The sequence below is a fragment of the Schistocerca nitens genome, chromosome 5 (genome assembly GCF_023898315.1).
Source record: "Schistocerca nitens isolate TAMUIC-IGC-003100 chromosome 5, iqSchNite1.1, whole genome shotgun sequence".
Classification (NCBI taxonomy): Eukaryota; Metazoa; Arthropoda; class Insecta; order Orthoptera; family Acrididae; genus Schistocerca; species Schistocerca nitens.
Genome location: NC_064618.1, coordinates 439,335,041 through 439,358,415, shown reverse-complemented (window position 1 = coordinate 439,358,415; position 23,375 = coordinate 439,335,041).

Sequence of the window (23,375 nt, the reverse complement as noted above, 5' to 3'; positions counted from 1 at the left end):
TTCACTTAACGACCGAGAGCAGCAGGGTTTGCTTAGAGTTGTCAGTACTAGCAGACAAGCAACACTGCATGAAACAAGCGCAATCAATGTGGGACGTACGACGAACTCATCCGTCGGGAGAGTGTTGCGAAATTTAGTGTTAATGGGCTATGGGAGCAGATAACCGACTCGAGTGTCTTTCCTAACAGCACATCGCCTGTAGCGCCTCTTCTGGGCCCGTGACCATTTTGGTTGGACCCTAGACAACTGGAATACCGTGGCCTGGTCAGACGAGTCCCCATTTCAGTTGGTAAGAGCCGATGGTAGGGTTCGATTGTGGCGCAGACCCACGAAGCCACGGACCCAAATTGTCAAAAAGGCACTGAGCAAGCTGCTAGTGGTTCCATAATGGTGTGGGCTGTGTTTACATGAAATGGACTGGAACTAAACCGATCATTGACTGGAAATTGTTACGTTCGGCTACGTGGAGACCATTTGCAGCCATTCACGTACTTAGCGTTCCCAAATAACGACGGAATTTTTGTGGATACGATGCGCCACGCCACCAGACCACAGTCGTTCGCTATTGGTTTGAAGAACGTTTGTTCAAATGTGTGTGAAGTTCTATCGGACGAAACTGATTAGGTCATCGTTCCCTAGACTTACACACTTCTTAAACTAACTTATGCTAAGAACAACACACACACCCATGCCAGAGGGAGGTCTCGAACCTCCGGCGGGAGGGGCCGAGCTGTCCGTGACATGACGCCTCAAACCACGCGGCCACTCCGCTCTGCGTTTGAAGAATATTCTGGCCACCCAGATTGCCCTACATGAATACCATCGAACATTTTTGGGACATAATGGAGATATCAGTTCGTGTCACCGGCAACACTTTCGGAATTATGGACGGCTATTGAGGCAGCATGGCTCCATGTTTCTGCAGGTGAGTTCGAACGACTTGTTGAGTCCATGCCACGTGGAGCTGTCAGGCAAAAGGAGGTCTGACACAGTATTAGGAGGTATCCCACAACTTTTGTCACCTCGATGTACAATCTTACATATTTCTTCCACCTTTCAGTTCTTTGTGTAGTACTGACGTGCCATCTAACTTCTTGAAATTCACCAGTTGGTTTTCTTCTCTCCAAAGATCTCTTTAACTTTTCTGTAGGTGCTATCTATCTTTCCTCTTGGTATCCACGCTTCTTCAACCTTGCATTTGTTCTTATAGCTACACTTGCTTAGCCGTTTTGCGCTTCCTGTCAGTCTCATTTTTTAGTCGTCTGTATTCTCTTGCGGTCCCTTCATTTGCTGCATTTCTCTATTTTCTACTTCGTCAATTAGATTCAGTATCTCCTTTGTTATGCACAGACTTCTACTGGACTTTGCCTTCCTATCAATCTGATCGTCTTCGCCTTCTCAGTTTCATTTCTGAAAGCTGCCGATTCGTCTTTTATTGTCTTCTTCTGTTTCAGTCCAACGCTACTTAATGCTCCCTGTGAAACTCTTAGCCATCTCTCGTTCCTTCAGTTCACTGAAGTCTTATCTCCGTAATTTCCTCCTTTTTGGAAATTTCTTCAGTTTTATTCTGCATTTCACAGCCAATAGATTATGATAAGAATCTACATCAGCGCCTGTAAATACGTTACAGATTAAAGTGTGGTTTAGAAATTTCTGTCTTTTCATCGTGTAATCATTGTTTGAAATGCATGACAGAGCAGAATTGACAATCTGTTATTATAACGGTTGACGGATTGTACCGTGTTCTCCGTATCTGCATCAGATCAAAGCAGGCGCAATTACAGAAATATATGGAAGTACATCATTTGCATATACACTGTGTGTGAAGTAATATTCAGGAAAAGATAACTATTACAAGTCCCATCAATTACTGACATGGAAAGCCATAGACTACATGTAAAATCTTCACAGCCACGCCCACACAGCAAGACAATAAGTGATTTAACACGGAAGATAATGTGACACATTATAACTGCAGCTCGTCGTATAATATACACATGTTACAGAGTAAGAATCAAAGATGGTTAACGAAGAAATCAACGAAGCAGAGAAGTGTACTATATGACTCAGATGATATCTGCTGCTCTAATGGTCATGCCGTCTTCTGTGTTAAAATACGTATTGTCTTTCGGTATGTGTGTGGCTGTGGAGATTTTATATGTAGTATATGGCTTTCCTTGTCGGCAATTGATATGACACGCGTATAATGTTAATATTTTCAAGTGTATTACTTCATATATCGCCTGTGGCAAATGATGTATTTTCGTATACCTCTTTAGTTGTTTCTGCTTTGTTTTGGTTGATACAGATACTGAAACGATGGTAAAGTACCGAAATTGATTGAAATAAAAAACTATTGATACAGCTCTGTCATGCGTTTCTAAAAACGCATTACTGCTGTTGGATGTCGCCTGCAAAAAATGTTCGATTACATAATTAGTCTGAAAGCTTCGAGTATACCCAATCTCTCTAGAATAAACAATTTTTTCATGATTCTGAAACCAAATGTTAGAAGTGATTCAATTATGCTCTGTGCAAAATTCTACCAAGCTGTTTTCTGTTGCGTTGTCTTCCAGTCCCTGCTTCCATGCTACTTTTCCTTGTCTTCCTTTACTGCCGAATTTCAGTCACCCATCAGAATCATATTTTCGTCTCCCTTAATTATCTGAATAATTTTCGTTATCTGACAACACATTCTTCCAGTCTCTCCATCATCTGCGAACTTATATTACTGTGGTGGGTAATGGCTTCGTGTCTTGGCATCGATAATGCGTCACTATGCTATTTAGAAAATGGTTCAAATGGCTCTGAGCTCTATGGGACTTAACATCTGTGGTCATCAGTCCCCTAGAACTTAGAACTACTTAAACCTAACTAACCTAACGATATCACACACATCCATGCCCGAGGCAGAATTCGAACCTGCTATTAAGAGATGCCAACCTACATTCTTATATTGTTGTTCATTATTAGGCCTATTCCTGCATTACTCCTATTTGATTTTGTGTTGATAACCCTTTACTGAAGTGATCAGAAGTAATATTCTTCCTGCCACTGCTCTTTGCTAATCCCCACCATACCTAACCTCAACTTCTCCATTTAATTTTTGCAGGCAAATGCTTACGAGAGCACTGTATGCTACTAATGGTCTCCCCATAGATCTCGGACCTGTGTGGCAAGTGGCTGCCAACTGATGGGTTCGATTAGTTGACGGTGAGTATATTTCCATTGTCGATTTCCCCGAGCTTGCTGTTTTGCGATGTCTGATGTTGAAAGAGCAGCGCGTGTAATATATTGAAGACAAGAAGAAATACGACTACGTTTACGACATGGTTGCTTCAAGACGGTCAGTAGCAACACAGCGTGCGAGTTTGCCGGGAACTTACACAACCGCTTCAAGAAAATCGAGGCTTTGAAACTTCCTGGCATATGAACACTCTGTGCCGGTCCGGGACTCGAACCCGGGACCTTTTCCTTTCACTGACAAGTCCTCTACCATCTACCACGTATTGAAGACACTCACCACAGTACTCCTCGAGCACCCGAAAAGTCGTGGAGTTCCCGAAATGCTCGTGCCGAAGTTACGGGCCACCACAATCTGCCCTCAGTCAAACAGAGATTGATCGCGTGCTTTTCCCGGTCTACACACGAATAGCATGCTCACAGATACTACATGCACCGCGCCTCTCTCTCACTAGCAGCCATTCCTCGCCAGGTGACGCTGCTATCGCCTGGACGGTTTTACATCAATACTATGTCGCTGGTCATACTTCGCTGATCAGTGTATATATACTCAGAAGAACCAGAGAAACTGATACACCTGCCTAATATCGTGTAGGACCTCTGCCAGCACGCAGTAAGTGCCGCAACACGACGTGGCATGGACTCGATTAATGTCTGAAGTAGTGCTGGTGGGAAATCTGTAAGAGAACTAGGGGGTGGAGATCTTTTCTGAACAGCACGTTGCAAGACATCCCAGGTATGCTCAATAATGATCATGTCCGGGGAGTTTGGTGGCCAGGGCAAGTATTTAAACTTAGGAGAGTGTTCCTGGAGCCACTCTGTAGCAGTTCTGGACGTATGTGGTGTCGCATTGCCCTGCTTGAATTGCCCAAGTCCGTCGGAATGCACAATGGACATGAATGGGTGCAGGCGTTCAGACAGGATGCTTGCGTTCATGTCTCCTGTTAGAGTCTTATCTAGACGTATCGGGGGTTCCATATCACTCCAACTGCACGCTCCACATCATTACAGAGTCTCCACCTCCTTGAACAGTCCCCTGCTGACATGCAGTATTCATGGATTCATGAGCTTGTCTCCATACCCGCGCACATCCATCCGCTTGATACAATTTGAAACGAGACTCGTCCGATCAGGCAACATGTTTCCAGTCATCAACAGTCCAATGTCGGTGTTGACGGGTCCAGGCGAGGTTGATGTTGCGTTGAATGGTTCGCAAGATGAGATTTGTTGATGGTCCAGCATTGAAATTTGCATCAATTTGCGGAAGGGTTGCACTTCTGTCACGTTTAACTATTCTCTTCAGTCGCCGTTGGTCTTTGCAGGATCTTTTCCCAGCCGCAGCGATGTCGGAGATTTTTACGTTTTACCGTATTCCTGATATTCACGATACATTCGTGAAATGGTCGTACGGCAAAATCTCCACTTCATCGTTACCTCGAATATGATGTGTCCCATCGCTCGTGGGCCGACTATGACACCACGTTCAGACTCACTTAAATCTTGATAACCTGCCATTGTAGCAGCAGTTACCGATCTAACACTGCGCCAGAACACGTTGTCTTCTATAGGCGTTGCCGACCTTAGCGCCGTATTGTGCCTGTTAAGTTATCTCTGTATATGAATACATATGTCTATACCAGTTTCCTTGGCGCTTCAGTGTGTTTCACATCGAGTTTATGACCCCTGCTCAGATGGTTAATTCTATCTTTCTAGTTCTATCGTGAAGTTCTAAGACTTTTGTGGGAGGACATGAGGAGTAGACGTTAACGGAGGTGGCACAAAAAACTAGTGGATACTCCACCACGACAACGCACTGCATACGGCAGTGTGACAGTTGTTCCCCACCAGCTGTAGTCACCAAACGTAGCTCCGTATGATTCCTTTCTCTCCCCCAAGATTGAAATCAAGTCTAATGGTCGTAGATTTGAGAATCCAGCGGAATCGTAAAGGGTACTAAACATCCAAACAAAGAAAGACTTCCAGTATGTATTTCAGAAGTGGCAAAAAAGTTGGGTCAACGTATTTCCACACAAGAGGCTGTTTTAAAGGTGATTGTAAAGAATAAGATCTATTAACAGGTAAGACGTAATAATTGTAATTAATATACTTCGGGAAATTTTGGATACCATATCGTATAATGAACTGAGGAGCCAAAGAAAAACACTGGTAAGGTGGCAGGATGTAAGAAGCTTGAATGTGAGTAACAACTGTAATCATTTGCGGAATAAAATATTACTTCTGAATAAAGGACGGAACTTGTGTCTCAGAAGGTACAAAGAGGGGAGACCGTGTACTAATAAGAGAATTATCAGACTGACGTGATACATCGCTAACCTGTGGAATATTCACTTCCTAAACATCGGAGCTGTCGGCACCCGTTTTTGCAATTGCACACTAATGGTCCTCACCGGCGCCGATGAAGCCGCCTGTGGCCGTTTGACACTTTTCCGATTCTGTGAGCCGACTGACCCCGAAACGGACAAGGGACTCTCGCTTTTCACGTGAAGGCGACACGACTCCTCCTGGCTTCTCGACCGACATTTGTATTCATGCACAAGTGTTCAGGCGCCCACGTGAGGTAATTATCATACAATTGATCTTCCACCTACACCAAGTGCTTAAAAATACACCGAGCAGTCGCTCAATTTCCTCGAAAATACTAATTACTAATTTGTTTTATCAAATGTACGTGGTCCCTTTATTGGACTTCGTTCTTACAATCTGCTACAAGCTCTAGATATCTGATCTTTGTTGGTTTACATTCAAAGGCGCTATCCCCGGAAATCGTTAAACATCGTACAGCTACTGTGCGGGTCCAACTATACGGCGGTCTGTAATTCTAATACTCAGAGACCACGCAGAATCGGCATGTTGGAATGAGAAACTATAGGGGTAGCTGAGAAGGGGCAGTCACTGCGTGAAACTGGTGTGTTTTTGTATTAAAGGGAGTTGTAAACTATTACAGGAAGATTAGTATAAGTAATGGGGCAACGCTGCAGCTGGCAGAGAATCCCGGTGCAGAAAATTATTACAAAGAAAATGTGTTAAAAGAAACAATTGTTCTGTAATAATATCTATGTGCTTTCCTAGTGAGCTCTCCGCCCCGAATAAACTAGACTGGTTTTGTAACTGTACTGAATCATTATAAACACTTTTGTGTTTTAAGTGCAGTCTTTAAAATGTCCACAAGTATGCATTGACTGGCAGACATAAATAATGTAGATAATAAGATTAAAACTATATGGGACATTGTCAAACAGGAGACAGGTCAACCAGTTAGCGTACAAGATTCCATAAGAATTGAACTAAATGACAATGTTGTAATAATTCACAAGCTGCAATTGCTTTTAACAGTCACATTCTAAACGTGGCAGCAAATATAGGATTAAATGATTCAGTTGAAGAAGCAGAGAATGTATTAAAAATGCCATTCTACAAAACGTAAAGCAGCTAGAAGTAGCACCAACATCTTTCACTGAAATTAATATAATTATAAACATTTTAAAAAAATAGCTCTTGTGGGGTGATGGTGTTTCAAATAGAATTCTTGAAAGTTGTTCCAAGTTAATAAGTAATGTCGATAGTGATATATGCAATGCAGCGCTGACACGGAATTTTTCCAGACAGGTTAAAGTATGCAATTATTAAACCACTTCATAAGAAAGATGACAGCCCGCATCTCGTGGTCGTGCGGTAGCGTTCTCGCTTCCCACGCCCGGGTTCCCGGGTTCGATTCCCGGCGGGGTCAGGGATTTTCTCTGCCTCGTGATGGCTGGGTGTTGTGTTCTGTCCTTAGGTTAGTTAGGTTTAAGTAGTTCTAAGTTCTAGGGGACTTATGACCACAGCAGTTGAGTCCCATAGTGCTCAGAGCCATTTTGAAAGATGACAAGGTAGACTTAAACAGTTATCGTCCAGTTTCCTTACTGACATCTTTTTCCAAAATATTCGAAAACGTAACCTACTCAAGAGTAGTCGCACACTTAAGTGGAATTAATTTACTTAGCTCATCACAGTTTGGATTCCAGAAACGTTGCTCAGCCGGAAATGCTATTTATACATTCACTGATTAAATAATACAAGTATTAAATAATAATATATCACCTGTTTGTACTTTTTGTGATCTCTCCCATACCTACGATTGTGTAGATCAAGTTTTATCAAATTGATGGTTTTACACACAGCTGATTTGAATAATACTTAACAAACAGAATGCAAATAACAAACATAATGCGAAAGGTCGTACTGAATAATTCGGACAATTTCACAGAGGTAGAAAATTTTTGTGATTGGGGAAAAATCAGAAAGGGAGCCCCACAGAGTTCAATTTTGGGTCCATTACTTTTCCTTAAATATATGAATGACTTTCCATTTATTATTCGACAAGCAAAACTGCTACTTTTTGCTGACAGTATTAGTGTTATAATAAATCTCATTGGAGAGAAATCAGAAGAAGAGATAGTGAATGATATTTTACAAAGAATTATTAAGTGGTTCTCTGAAAATGGACTCTCCCTAAATTTTGGAAAAAAATACATTACAGTTAGTTCTGTACATGAGATAGAGTCATACCAGCAACTGATGCAGCGCATTGGAAGAAGTCGGGAAATAGAGCAGAATGTTCCAAGTTTTTGGATGTGCATATTGATGAAAACTTGAACTCAAAGAAGGATATTACTGAGCCTCTCAAACAATTAAGTTCAGCTACTTTTGCTCTTCGTATATTTGCTAACTTTGGAAATAAATGTATCAACCTCCTGACATATTTTACATATTTCCACTCAATAACGTCGGAGACAATAATTTTCTGGAGTAACAAATCACTTAGAAACAAAGTATTTATTGCACAGAAGCGAGCAGTAAGAATAATATGTTGTGTTCCACCCGAATGTTATGTAGGCACCTCTCCAAGCAACTAGGCATTTAACTTTGCCTTCCATATTTTTGCTAGTGAAATTGGCCATAAATAATCCACCATAATTTGAGAAGAACAGTGATGTACGAAGGGGTACCCAAAACAATCGGAATTATTATTTGAAAGTTCTATACCGGGTGATCAAAAAGTCAGTATAAATTTAAAACTGAATAAATCACGGAATAATGTAGATAGAGAGAGACAAATTGACGCACATGCTTGGAATGACATGGGGTTTTATTAGAACCCAAAAAATACAAAAGTTCAAAAAATGTCTGACAGGTGGCGCTTCATCTGATCAGAATAGCAATAATTAGCATAACAAAGTAAGACAAAGCAAAGATGATGTTCTTTACAGGAAATGCTCAATATGTCCACCATCATTCCTCAACAATAGCTGTAGTCGAGGAATAATGTTGTGAACAGCACTGCAAAGCAGGTCCGGAGTTATGGTGAGGAATGGCGTCGGATGTTGTCTTTCAGCATCCCTAGAGATGTCAGTCGATCACGATACACTTGCGACTTCAGGTAACCCCAAAGCCAATAATCGCACGGACTGAAGTCTGGGGACCTGGGAGGCCAAGCATGACGAAAGTGGCGGCTGAGCACATGATCATAACCAAATGACGCGCGCAAGAGATCTTTCACGCGTCTAGCAATATGGGGTGGAGCGCCATCCTGTATAAACATCCTACGTTCCAGGTGGTGTTTATCAGCAGGCTGTGGATAATGCGATTCTGTAACATATCGGCGTACCTCTCACCCGTCACGGTAGCAGTTTTGCTGTCCAGCGCCATCCGTCGGACATTTTGTGAACTTTTTTTTTTTTTTTTTGTTTCTAATAAACCCCATGTCATTCCAAGCATGTGTGTCAACTTTCCCCTCTCTATCTACATTATTCCGTGGTTTATTAAGTTTTCAAATTTATACTGACTTTTTGATCACCCGGTATTTTCAACCTTATCCTCTTCAAAAACTCTCCGTTACAACTAACACATTTATCTCTCTAGTGCTTCCACTGTTGGAAACCTTTTTTGTAGTTATATTTAGAAACGGCTGCCAGCTCCTCCTTCTTTTGTTTCTTGACTTCGTCAGTGTTGTCAGACCGGTGCCTTTCATGCCCCTTTTCGTGTGTGGAAAAAGAAAAAGTCGCACGGAGTCAAGTTAGATGAGTAAGATGCGTGGGAAAAAGGGACCATGCCATTTTTAGCCAAAAACTGTCTAACATAGATGGCAGTGTGTGCAGATGCGTTGTCGTGGTGGAAGAACCAGTCTCCTGTCAGCCATAAATCGGGTCTGTTTTGATGAACACTGTTGCGCAATCTTCTTAAAACTTCCAAATAGAATGTTTGATTGACGGTCTGAGCTGTGAGAACAAACTCTAATTGAACTATACCTTTGGCATCGAAAAAGCAAATCAACATTGTTTTGATGTTTTACTTCACGACATTTTTTGGACGGGGTAGCGATGACGTCTTCCATTGGTTTGACTGTTGTTTTGTTTCTGGGTCGTAACCATAGCATCATGACTCATCACCGATAATGACATTTGAACAGAAAATCTGAATCAGATTGAAGCAGTTCTTTCAAAGCACGACATGTTACACCTCGACGTTCCTTTTGACTGTCAATCAGAACCCGAGGAACGAACTTTTAATTTCCAAATCTTTCGTGAAAATTCGCTGAACCGAGCTCCAACATAAGCCGCTAATTTCTTACAGTTGATCAATTGTGATTCCTCAGCTTCTCCCGGCGTATTTATTGCTCGAACAGTCCACGGGTGTGCTGCCGGTCCATAGTGTCCAACGGGCACAATATTTCGGCGATCGGACACCGGCAGTACACCCGTGGACTGTTCGAGCAGTTGATCAATTGTCTGTCGACGGTCTGTGAGCACAAGCTCTCGAGTTTTTTTTCAATATTTTCGTCGATTCGGGCAGTTGATGGGCGTCCGGAACGAGGTTTGTCATCAATCGACATATCGCCAGTTTTAAATCGAGCAAACCACTCGTGCACTTGAGTTTTTCCTACAGTGCCAATCTGGTGAGCTGCCTTCAAATATAAGCAGTTTCAGCACCACTTTTACCGAGTAGAAAACAAAATTTCACAGCTGCATATTGTTCACTTAAACTTGCTATAACAAAAAAATGGAACAGGGACAAAATAGCGTCAGCAAAAACTATTATTACTGCAGACACAGAACAAGCCAGGTCGACAACAAAGGCGGCACTGTACTGGCAACGATTTATTCCATACACGCATACCGGGTATCCCCTCGTACATACCTACAACACTACCGAGGAAAATTATCTTTCTTGCCCATTTTTAAAGCAGCCAATGGCTCAAAGAGGAGTTCAATACATAGCAATAAAAATTTTCGACCATTTGCCTAATGACATAAAATGTCTGACAGTTTGACAGGTAGCAAAGCAAGTTTTAAACCCAATTTAAATCATTTTTGATAGCAACGTCTTGTATTCCTCTGACGAATTTCTACTTAAAAACTGGTAGCCAGCGAAAATAAGCTCTTGTTTTTCAGTGCAGTTGCATGAGAAGGAATAAAACGAGAATGTGTTCATTAATTTTAACAATAAACATGTATACATATCCTGTAAACTGATTTATTCCACATTATTTCGATAAAAGAATCGTTCCAGTGGTGTATGGAACATGTAATAAACTACCCAACTGAACGCTCCTCAGTGACGTGAAATGGCGCTTTTGTGTAGAAGTTGCGGCAAAATAGAGTGACGTGCACTTTAAATGTCGTTGCAAGTGATTCAGTATACTGGTTTTCACTAGTTTATGTTGTGGAACAGTAGTGAGTACTTGTCACTGAATTTTAGTGTTATTTCTGGACGGAGAATAACGGGTGTGCTTCCATAAATAACAATTCGTTTACCTAACGCAAGCGAGCTGTTCTGAGAAAGCGGTGATTTTATACCAGCCATGGAACATTTAAGATAGCTCTCAGCAGTCACTGTGTAGTCACAGTAAAGCAGGGCGCCGGCCGTTGTGGCCGAGCTGTTCTAGGCGCTTCAGTCTGGAACCGCGCGACCACTACGGTCGCAGGTTCGAATCTTGCCTCGGGTATGAATGTCTGTGATGTCCTTAGGTTCGTTAGGTTTAAGTAGTTCTAAGTTCTAGGGGACTGATGACCTCAGATGTTACGTCCCATAGCGCTCACAGCCATTTGAAACATTTTTTAAAGCAGGGATGGAGTACTATCGTGAGATATTGGATAATTACAGGGGTAGTTATACAGACCCTGATTTCGTGTAGAGTCCCGCTAGGCCGATTACTCGAACTAGGTGTGCCTAGGTTCCTTACGGGCCGACAAGTGGATGAAACAACGTATACCGAGTAACTGTGCGGCTGGTCCTGGCGGAGGTTCGAGTCCTCCCTCGGGCATGGGTGTGTGTGTTTGTCCTTAGGTTAATTTAGGTTAAGTAGTGTGTAAGCTTAGGGACTGATGACCTTAGCAGTTAAGTCCCATAACATTTCACACACATTTGAACATTTTTTATACCGACTAAAGTTAGTGCTCGGAGGAAGGGGGACGCCACCATGGCGCTCACAGAGTGTAGTCATTGTTGTGGTAATGTCTTCGCGCGAAGGAAAAACAAAGTACTTCGTTAAGTTACATCGTCTTTGTTGTGTCTAGGAATCCTGCATACTCGGTTCACTAGATAAACAATCAAACAACTCGTATTAATGAGTTTTATTACAAAAAGACAATTACAGTATTTAAGTTTGGCAATTACACACATGTGTCGCAAGCAAGGGGCGACATACGAAATTATCAGTCATTGCAGTGACTGCTGATCTCTAACTGACGAAAGTCTGTCCTGAACTGCTATCGAAGTGGCTAATCTTGAATCTGCTGTCCAAGTAGGCCGTCACCAGTCGGGCGTGGCTCTTATGTCCTCTTCACCTAGGGGCACTGCTGTCGCGTTGTCGTCCTGGAGGGAGTCGGTCAGCTGACTTCTTCTCACAGCCTTCTCTTCCCTGTCGTTTCCGACTGGCGTGCCGGCGCTTGGCTTCACACTGTAACAGTCTTATTGTCTTAGTATTCATCATCCCCCCCCCCCATGAACCATGGACCTTGCCGTTGGTGGGGAAGCTTGCGTGCCTCAGCGATACAGATAGCCGTACCGTAGGTGCAACCACAACGGAGGGGTATCTGTTGAGAGGCCAGACAAACGTGTGGTTCCTGAAGAGGGGAGCATCCTTTTCAGTAGTTGCAAGGGCAACAGTCCGGATGATTGACTGATCTGGCCTTGTAACAATAACCAAAACGGCCTTGCTGTGCTGGTACTGCGAACGGCTGAAAGCAAGGGGAAACTACAGCCGTAATTTTTCCCGAGGGCATGCAGCTTTACTGTATGATTAAATGATGATGGCGTCCTCTTGGGTAAAATATTCCGGAGGTAAAATAGTCCCCCATTCGGATCTCCGGGCGGGGACTACTCAAGAGGATGTCGTTATCCGGAGAAAGAAAACTGGCGTTCTACGGATCGGAGCGTGGAATGTCAGATCCCTTAATCGCGCAGGTAGGTTAGAAAATTTAAAAAGGGAAATGGATAGGTTGAAGTTAGATATAGTCGGAATTAGTGAAGTTCGGTGGCAGGAGGAACAAGACTTCTGGTCAGGTGACTACAGGGTTATAAACACAAAATCAAATAGGGGTAATGCAGGAGTAGGTTTAATAATGAATAGGAAAATAGGAATGCGGGTAAGCTACTACAAACAGCATAGTGAACGCATTATTGTGGCCAAGATAGATACGAAGCCCACACCTACTACAGTAGTACAAGTTTATATGCCAACTGGCTCTGCAGATGACGAAGAAATTGAAGAAATGTATGATGAAATAAAAGAAATTATTCAGATTGTGAAGGGAGACGAAAATTTAATAGTCATGGGTGACTGGAATTCGAGTGTAGGAAAAGGGAGAGAAGGAAACGTAGTAGGTGAATATGGATTGGGGCTAAGAAATGAAAGAGGAAGCCGCCTGGTAGAATTTTGCATAGAGCACAACATAATTATAACTAACACTTGGTTTAAGAATCATGAAAGAAGGTTGTATACATGGAAGAACCCTGGAGATACTAAAAGGTATCAGATAGATTATTTAATGGTAAGACAGAGATTTAGGAACCAGGTTTTAAATTGTAAGACATTTCCAGGGGCAGATGTGGACTCTGACCACAATCTATTGGTTATGACCTGTAGATTAAAACTGAAGAAACTGCAAAAAGGTGGGAATTTAAGGAGATGGGACCTGGATAAACTGAAAGAACCAGAGGTTGTACAGAGTTTCATGGAGAGCATAAGGGAACAATTGACAGGAATGGGGGAAAGAAATACAGTAGAAGAAGAATGGGTAGCTTTGAGGGGTGAAGTTGCGAAGGCAGCAGAGGATCAAGTAGGTAAAAAGACGAGGGCTAGTAGAAATCCTTGGGTAACAGAAGAAATATTGAATTTAATTGATGAATGGAGAAAATATAAAAATGCAGTAAATGAAGCAGGCAAAAAGGAATACAAACGTCTCAAAAATGACATCGACAGGAAGTGCAAAATGGCTAAGCAGGGATGGCTAGAGGACAAATGTAAGGATGTAGAGGCCTATCTCACTAGGGGTAAGATAGATACTGCCTACAGGAAAATTAAAGAGACCTTTGGAGATAAGAGAACGACTTGTATGAATATCAAGAGCTCAGATGGAAACCCAGTTCTAAGCAAAGAAGGGAAAGCAGAAAGGTGAAAGGAGTATATAGAGGGTCTATACAAGGGCGATGTACTTGAGGACAATATTATGGAAATGGAAGAGGATGTAGATGAAGATGAAATGGGAGATACGATACTGCGTGAAGAGTTTGACAGAGCACTGAAAGACCTGAGTCGAAACAAGGCCCCCGGAGTAGACAACATTCCATTGGAACTACTGACGGCCTTGGGAGAGCCAGTCCTGACAAAACTCTACCATCTGGTGAGCAAGATGTATGAAACAGGTGAAATACCCTCAGACTTCAAGAAGAATATAATAATTCCAATCCCAAAGAAAGCAGGTGTTGACAGATGTGAAAATTACCGAACTATCAGTTTAATAAGTCACAGCTGCAAAATACTAACACGAATTCTTTACAGACGAATGGAAAAACTAGTAGAAGCCAACCTCGGGGAAGATCAGTTTGTATTCCGTAGAAACACTGGAACACGTGAGGCAATACTGACCTTACGACTTATCTTAGAAGAAAGATTAAGGAAAGGCAAACCTACGTTTCTAGCATTTGTAGACTTAGAGAAAGCTTTTGACAATGTTGACTGGAATACTCTCTTTCAAATTCTAAAGGTGGCAGGGGTAAAATACAGGGAGCGAAAGGCTATTTACAATTTGTACAGAAACCAGAAGGCAGTTATAAGAGTCGAGGGACATGAAAGGGAAGCAGTGGTTGGGAAGGGAGTAAGACAGGGTTGTAAACTCTCCCCGATGTTGTTCAATCTGTATATTGAGCAAGCAGTAAAGGAAACAAAAGAAAAATTCGGAGTTGGAATTAAAATCCATGGAGAAGAAATAAAAACTTTGAGGTTCTCCGATGACATTGTAGTTCTATCAGAGACAGCAAAGGACCTGGAAGAGCAGTTGAACGGAATGGACAGTGTCTTGAAAGGAGGATATAAGATGAACATCAACAAAAGCAAAACGAGGATAATGGAATATAGTCGACTTAAATCGGGTGATGCTGAGGGAATTAGATTAGGAAATGAGGCACTTAAAGTACACTCCTGGAAATTGAAATAAGAACACCATGAATTCCTTGTCCCAGGAAGGGGAAACTTTATTGACACATTCCTGGGGTCAGATACATCACATGATCACACTGACAGAACCACAGGCACATAGACACAGGCAACAGAGCATGCACAATGTCGGCACTAGTACAGTGTATATCCACCTTTCGCAGCAATGCAGGCTGCTATTCTCCCATGGAGACGATCGTAGAGATGCTGGATGTAGTCCTGTGGAACGGCTTGCCATGCCATTTCCACCTGGCGCCTCAGTTGGACCAGCGTTCGTGCTGGACGTGCAGACCGCGTGAGACGACGCTTCATCCAGTCCCAAACATGCTCAATGGGGGACAGATCCGGAGATCTTGCTGGCCAGGGTAGGTGACTTACACCTTCTAGAGCACGTTGGGTGGCACGGGATACATGCGGACGTGCATTGTGCTGTTGGAACAGCAAGTTCCCTTGCCGGTCTAGGAATGGTAGAACGATGGGTTCGATGACGGTTTGGATGTACCGTGCACTATTCAGTGTCCCCTCGACGATCACAAGTGGTGTACGGCCAGTGTAGGAGATCGCTCCCCACACCATGATGCCGGGTGTTGGCCCTGTGTGCCTCGGTCGTATGCAGTCCTGATTGTGGCGCTCACCTGCACGGCGCCAAACACGCATACGACCATCATTGGCACCAAGGCAGAAGCGACTCTCATCGCTGAAGACGACACGTCTCTATTCGTCCCTCCATTCACGCCTGTCGCGACACCACTGGAGGCGGGCTGCACGATGTTGGGGCGTGAGCGGAAGACGGCCTAACGGTGTGCGGGACCGTAGCCCAGCTTCATGGAGACGGTTGCGAATGGTCCTCGCCGATACCCCAGGAGCAACAGTGTCCCTAATTTGCTGGGAAGTGGCGGTGCGGTCCCCTACGGCACTGCGTAGGATTCTACGGTCTTGGCGTGCATCCGTGCGTCGCTGCGGTCCGGTGCCAGGTCGACGGGTACGTGCACCTTCCGCCGACCACTGGCGACAACATCGATGTACTGTGGAGACCTCACGCCCCACGTGTTGAGCAATTCGGCAGTACGTCCACCCGGCCTCCCGCATGCCCACTATATGCCCTCGCTCAAAGTCCGTCAACTGCACATACGGTTCACATCCACGCTGTCGCGGCATGCTACCAGTGTTAAAGACTGCGATGGAGCTCCGTATGCCACGGCAAACTGGCTGACACTGACGGCGGCGGTGCACAAATGCTGCGCAGCTAGCGCCATTCGACGGCCAACACCGCGGTTCCTGGTGTGTCCGCTGTGCCGTGCGTGTGATCATTGCTTGTACAGCCCTCTCGCAGTGTCCGGAGCAAGTATGGTGGGTCTGACACACCGGTGTCAATGTGTTCTTTTTTCCATTTCCAGGAGTGTAGTAAAGGAGTTTTGCTATTTGGGGAGCAAAATAACTGATGATGGTCGAAGTAGAGAGGATATAAAATGTAGGCTGGCAATGGCAAGGAAATCGTTTCTGAAGAAGAGATATTTGTTAACATCCAGTATTGATTTAAGTGTCAGGAAGTCATTTCTGAAAGTATTCGTATGGAGTGTAGCCATGTATGGAAATGAATCATGGACGATAAATAGTTTGGACAAGAAGAGAATAGAAGCTTTCGAAATGTGGTGCTACAGAAGAATGCTGAAGATTAGATGGGTAGATCACATAACTAATGAGGAAGTATTGAATAGGATTGGGGAGAAGAGAAGTTTGTGGCACAACTTGACCAGAAGAAGGGATCGGTTGGTAGGACATGTACTGAGGCATCAAGGGATCACCAATTTCGTATTGGAGGGCAGCGTGGAGGGTAAAAATCGTAGAGGGAGACCAAGAGATGAATACACTAAGCAGATTCAGAAGGATGTAGGTTGCAGTAGGTACTGGGAGATGAAAAAGCTTGCACAGGTTAGAGTAGCATGGAGAGCTGCATCAAACCAGTCTCAGGACTGAAGACCACAACAACAACATTCATCGTCCATCGTGTGTCCCCAAAGCCATTTGTATCATACGCTGACAAGTAGTCCCCGAAGGTAGGTTGTAGGTTTCCGAATGAAGCAATGAATCCGTATGTACAAGAGTGGCACCATCCCATGAAGTTAGCCAGACCATCATACACGGTGTTCTCGGCGTTCGTTTTAGACTTAACTTTCGTTGTTACCTTATCGAATAAATTTCATGTTGAATGCATTTTTATCTTAATTAACGGGTGCGTTGGATACACTACCAAATGATTATGAACACTAAGTAGAACTGTAGTTTTTGTTGCGTAGTTCACCTCCAGTAAACTGAAGTGAATAAATACGCGAGACGCAGTGGGCCAGACGGATGAAGTCAGATGAAGACGCGTTGTGGTGCTGGGAAGTCCTTAACTGCCGAAATTAATCGAGGATCTGTTTTAATTCCTTTTTCACTAATAACATGCCCTAGGTATGTAACCTCTGTCAATGCAAAAGTACATTTTTCCATATTTAATGTTAATTTAGCTTTTCTAAGTCTCTGAAAAACATTACGCAGACGCTCAGCATGTTCATTAATGTCTTTGGAGAATACAATAATATCGTCTAGATATACACAACATTGCTGAATTTTGAGTCCTCGCAATACTCCATCGAGTAGTCTTTGAAAAGTTGCTGGTGCATTTTTCAAACCGAAAGGCATTCTTTTAAATTGCCAGTGGCCTCCAGGGGTAGAAAATGCTGTTTTATGCCTAGGTGCAACTTCCAATTGATGATATCCGCTACGTAGATCGATTGTTGAAAAGTATTTACTGTTACCCAAACTGTCAATGATGTCTGTAATGTTTGGAAGAGGATAAACATCTGAGATAGTTTGTTCGTTAAGGTGTCTGTAGTCACAACAAAACCTATATCGTTTCGTACCGTCGGGAGACTTCTTTGGAATAATTACGATATTTGAATTATAAGGCGAATCAGAATATTCTATAATTCCATCTTGTAGATGCTGTTCTAAAAATTCATCCAGTACTGGCTGTAAGTGATGCGGAACTCTATAAGGCTTCCTATAAACTTGACCTGCTCTTTTACTTTTTATGCGACCTAGTCAACTTAACTACAGATCTACGCATATTTATCTTTCAGTCAGCGATACTAACAGTCACGATCGCACCAATAATAACTCAGCTTTTTGGTATCCATCTTCAGATCCATGTTAGCATTCGATCCACGAGCAGCGTTTCAAAAAGAAGCACTATCTATAACTTCGCAAACTCGAATGAACAATTGACAGGTTACATGTGTGTAACGGGTCTGAAAATTGCCAGTGAGTAGTCGAAGCGAATTATTACAGCCATTACTGTTAGTACCGAAAATTGGATCTATCTAATACACTATTCGAACGTGATTGCTGTAATTTTTCATTAATCCTAAAATCGCCTTTATGAAATACGTATTTGTAGAGTGTTATGTGTGCGATAAGTCAGTAAGATTACACGATTGGTGAATACGTTGTCCAGCGGCGCACTCTCTTGTAAGTACTATGGCGAGGAGGGAGGGCGAACAATAAAATGGAAATTTCAAATTCCAGTATACATAATCAGCAATTAAATGAGTTCTAACGGGAAAAATCTTCGTCTGGCGGATAGGGACATTTCGTCACGCTGCCGTGACTGTACTGAGTGCGTGAATCAAAGAATACGTCATTTTCAAGTAGCCCTACTAAGCGTTAGTTTTCTGTACGGGCAGTATGAAAGCCTTTGCACCCTTAATATTAATCCCTTATCCCCTGGCTACCACGTTAATATTTCCGTTTCCCTTTTATGTAACACTTTTGTCCTTTATTTTTCTCAAGTCTCTTGTATTGTCGATTAGGCGCGCACTTGAGCAATTTTTTCTCTGCCGCCGTCTGGTGTTCAGTTACCTTGAAATAAATTAGAATATTGTGAGGCAAGAGTTTTTGTCTTCCCCCGGTAATTGTGAAGCGGACGCAAAGACAGGCACGCTCACATTTCTGTAGCAGATTTGCGAAAATAAAAGGTGAATCTCAAAATACGTTAGGGTGAACTACATTATTCTTAAAGCTATTTTACAACTTTAACTTTATTCAAGAGGCACAAAGGAACACACAGTATCGAAAAAATTAAGGAAAAGGTTTCTTGCACCAGTTCAAGTAGCGGTAGAAAAAGTTACGCGAGAGCATGGGCCTCGGACTGAGTCTCCTTATATGGGTATGGTGTCCTTATATGGATATGGTGTCTGTTCTTTCGGATATGTGCGAAAGAACATACACAATATCCATGTAAGTATATAGTTCTGGCAATACTGGCCACGACCTTCTTCTTCTGTGCGGATGCACACATATTCCCCGAACACTTACTGGACTTGGTACGAATGTCTTCCACGAGTAATTAGTGTGTTGGGGTGGGACACTACGAATGTAGTGTGAGGACATACAAGGTGAGAATGTGGGTCTCGCGGGAGGCGTGCGCGGGATAGTCCCTGCAGTCGCACTCTACTCTGTGCCCTCGGTGGCTTAGATGGCCGTGCGGTTCTAGGCACTTCAGTCTGGAACCGCGTGACCGCTACGGTCGCAGGTTACAATCCTGCCTCGGGCATGGACGTGTGCGATGTCCTTAGGTTAGTTAGGTTTACGTAGTTCTAAGTTCTAGGGGACTGATGGCCACAGATGTTAAGTCCCATAGTTCTCAGAGCCATTTGAACCATTTAGCTCAGATGGGTAGAGCGTCTGCCATGTAAGCAGGAGATCCCGGGGTCGAGTCCCGGTCGGGGGACACATTTTCACCTGTCCGCGTTCATATATATCAACGTCCGTCAGCAGCTGAAGGTATTAATATAATTCTAATTTCGTTAAAACTGTGGTGTTGTCGAATGAGTCTCTCTTCAGTCCATCGTACAGAGGTAGCTGCGTACATGTGACACTTGACAGCGGTGCTTGCCACTGGACAAAATGAAGGATTTACATTCGTTCCTATTGAGAGCAGTATGAACAGCAACGGCAACGTCGGGGAGGTGTTAGAGCCTGATGTGGTACCTCCAAACGGGAACTTTAAGTGGCTTATTTCGGGACAACAATGCCCCGATACATGTACCGAAGAATGTGCAAACCTTCTTCGGAGGACGGTTACCACTGCGCCTTCGGCTTGCACATAAACTTTGACGTCAATCGCTGAAATTGTCTGCGATGCGGTTGGTCGTCAGCGCAGTCCCTCCGCGAATGCTGTTGGCGGTTTGTGCAGTGAGGTGTCACATAATCAGCTGCTCTTTGCTTCTATGATGCAGAGTTCAAAGGCCGTGTTTCCAACATGCGGGGCTACAGGGCAAAATTGAACTCCTAAAAACTCGGAGATATTGTTGAGTTGTATAGTCCTAATCATTAGCTTCTTTATTGCCATGTGCTGCATCGTATAACCTCCTTTTCTTTCACATATACCCTTGGTGGTGCGTAATTTTTAAAAGCGTTTGAGTATAGATTGGGAGTAAAAAATGTAATTTCCCTTTGGTAGTCTGTATCTTTGGAACGAAACTAAATACACTTGGAAGTAAATATAATCACTCGACTATACAGCAGCACATACTTCATACCACGAGATTTGTTAGTTCTTAGGACGTTATCACCATAACTTGGTTACGAGCAGGCCACATGGTTGCCAACAAAATGGAACACCTATTAAAATTAGTACCCTTTTCGAAATGCCATAACTGACATCCTGCGTTTTCTGTTGGAGTGTGTAAAATGCAACAAACAAAAGGCGACAATAAAACTAGAAGAATAACTCAAAATTGTCAATTACTGGTCAGTCCGGTTAGATACATTACAAGCAAAGCCGCTACTTGATCGATGGATGCTTCGGTGCTATTGCGTACCCACCACTGCCTCCAAACCTAATGTCTGTTGACGTTTCTCAGTAGGCGGAACGTGCAAGCTTAGTACTGAAGACCGGTTGTACTACAGCATCATTAAGCCGCATGCAGCCATCACAACGGATATACTGGCAGGCGTAATCTGCTTAGTGGCTCGATGGCATGGACACTGTTCAGTGCCTAGTAGATGTCGCTTCGAGTAACCAAAACGACGCAGCGATGGTAAGTACATTTTGTTCCAAAGATATTAAATGTTGGAAGACATTAATAAAAGTAATTAATCACACACTTTAATTTGACCCTTGAGGGAGGGAGGGAGGATACTGAGAAGGAAAGCTTGTGATCAGCTCTTAGCACATTTTCTGCTGGGACAACCCCCACACCGTTTTCCCAGGGCAGCTAGTTTAGAGCTTACGAAAGGAGCGAAAGTGTAATTGATTAATTCATAATAGAAGTGACACCAAAACAAACATTAATTTAATCTCTGAGTAATCGAAAACAGAACCTTGTTGCTCCGAAATAGCCATTACTTCTGTCAACCAAAAGGAGGTAACAGATAAGAGTAAAATCTTATGAAACTAGGAATCGCTATCGTCCGTGGCTGCGTATGTGCAGGGCTCTCCGATTCGGTGGTGCTCTCTGGTTCCGCCTCAATTACAATGTTATATAAATGCAGTTGATATCTCTAGTTCCTTCCCTTTCCTCTTCTTTTCTTTCTCCCCACTCCACCTCTAATTTACAAAATGATAATGTTGTCCACAGCCATTTGCAGCACATCGTAGCGTCTCTAGCTAGAGTGTATACGAGGGTTGGAACTTAAATAGTGGCAACTATTTATTCACAACCGATACAAAAGAGTTACATGTTTGCACCTGTTACTGTCCTTCAAAGTAGTAGCCAGCGTTGCGTATAACCCTTTGCCAGCGATGTGGGAGGCGTAGTATACCGTTAGCAGAGTCTGTTCTGTTGATGGTGCGAATGGAGCGGTCTAAAGTTATGGTGATTCTCGTGTACGACTATGATGGTGTTATCCTAAGGCATTACGTCCCTCCACGGCAGACCGTCAATGCATAGTATTACTGTTTGTTTTTGGAGCATCACCTGCGACCAGCTTTGCGAAAGAAGCGGCGACACTTTCTGCGCAAACCACCCATCATTTTGCACAACAATGCGAGGGCGCATACAGCGCAAGCTGTGGCTGTTCTGTTCGGTCGATGGGACTGGGGAGTACTGTACCATCCACCATACTCCACGGACTTAAGTCCTTGTGACTTTGATTTGATTCCGAAGATGAAGGAACCACTTCGTGACATTCGCTTCAGAATTGTTCAGAGATTCGACAGGCAGTAGACCGCTCCATTCGCACCATCAACAGAACAGGCTCTGCTAACAGTACACTACACCTTCCACATCGCTAGCAACGGGTTCTGCACACGCTGATGACTACTTTGAAGGAGCAACAGGTGAACATGTAACTCTTTTGTATCGGTTGTGAATAAATAGTTGCCACTACTTAAGTTCCAATCCTCGTATATATATATATATATATATATATATATACTACCGTTACTTAAATGTTACACATAATGGCGTTGTTTTTATACGTTTCTGCACGTCTGAGTTTTAGTAACAGCTATGGTGCTGTATTGTCGTTCCTACGGATATAAAGAGAAATATGTGATAGGACGATCAGTTATTTTTCATAGGCATCCATCAGAAATATAATTGTAAATGTTATATTGATATGAGGCACTCAAAATATCGAGACACGGTATTATAATGTCTTGTGCTGTAGAGATAATGTCTACGATTTTATGGCATATGTTACGAGACAAGTGCTAGATGAATTTGCGGGTGTGTTAGAGTAAACTGCCAGTCAATGTATACTTATAGGTGCTGTGTTCATATGCAGATAAAACTTATACACGATAGTCAGCTTAGTTTCCTTCACTTTTGGCAGGTTCTCAAACACCTGCGTGTAACTAATTATTTCCGGATGAGACAGTTTCCTATGCAGTGTCATTGTAACGCAATTAATTAGAACAGATTGGACAATATAATCAGTGCAATATTGATGGTAAAAAAATATTCTTCGCTGTCACTTCTTTTATTTCTCCGGAATTGGAGCATTGACCTTGTATTTTTCATTTTTTGAACATAGTTATGCTTTTACTTTTCTGATGAGATGGTGAGAAAATGTAATACATACTTTACTTGTTTATAGAAAGCAGAATGGTAAATAAAGAAAAACTGAAAATAATAATTAACAAGCAGATCGTGCAAATCGCTAACATTTTTACTCTAACAGTTACATAGTTCCAATTGCGTTGTTTTTTCGTGACACTTTGGTGCCGTCCACAGTGTCATTGAAACGTAATTTATTAGAACAGAGATTCGACAATATGAATGAGTGCAACAAAAAGCGTAAAAGAAATAATGTCGTCTGTCAGTTCTTATCCCGTTACCGGAAAAACGTAAATACAGTGGAATGTGAGGTATGATGTTGTCGTGAAGAAGCGGAATTCTACTATTCTTCACACCTTCAAGCCGAC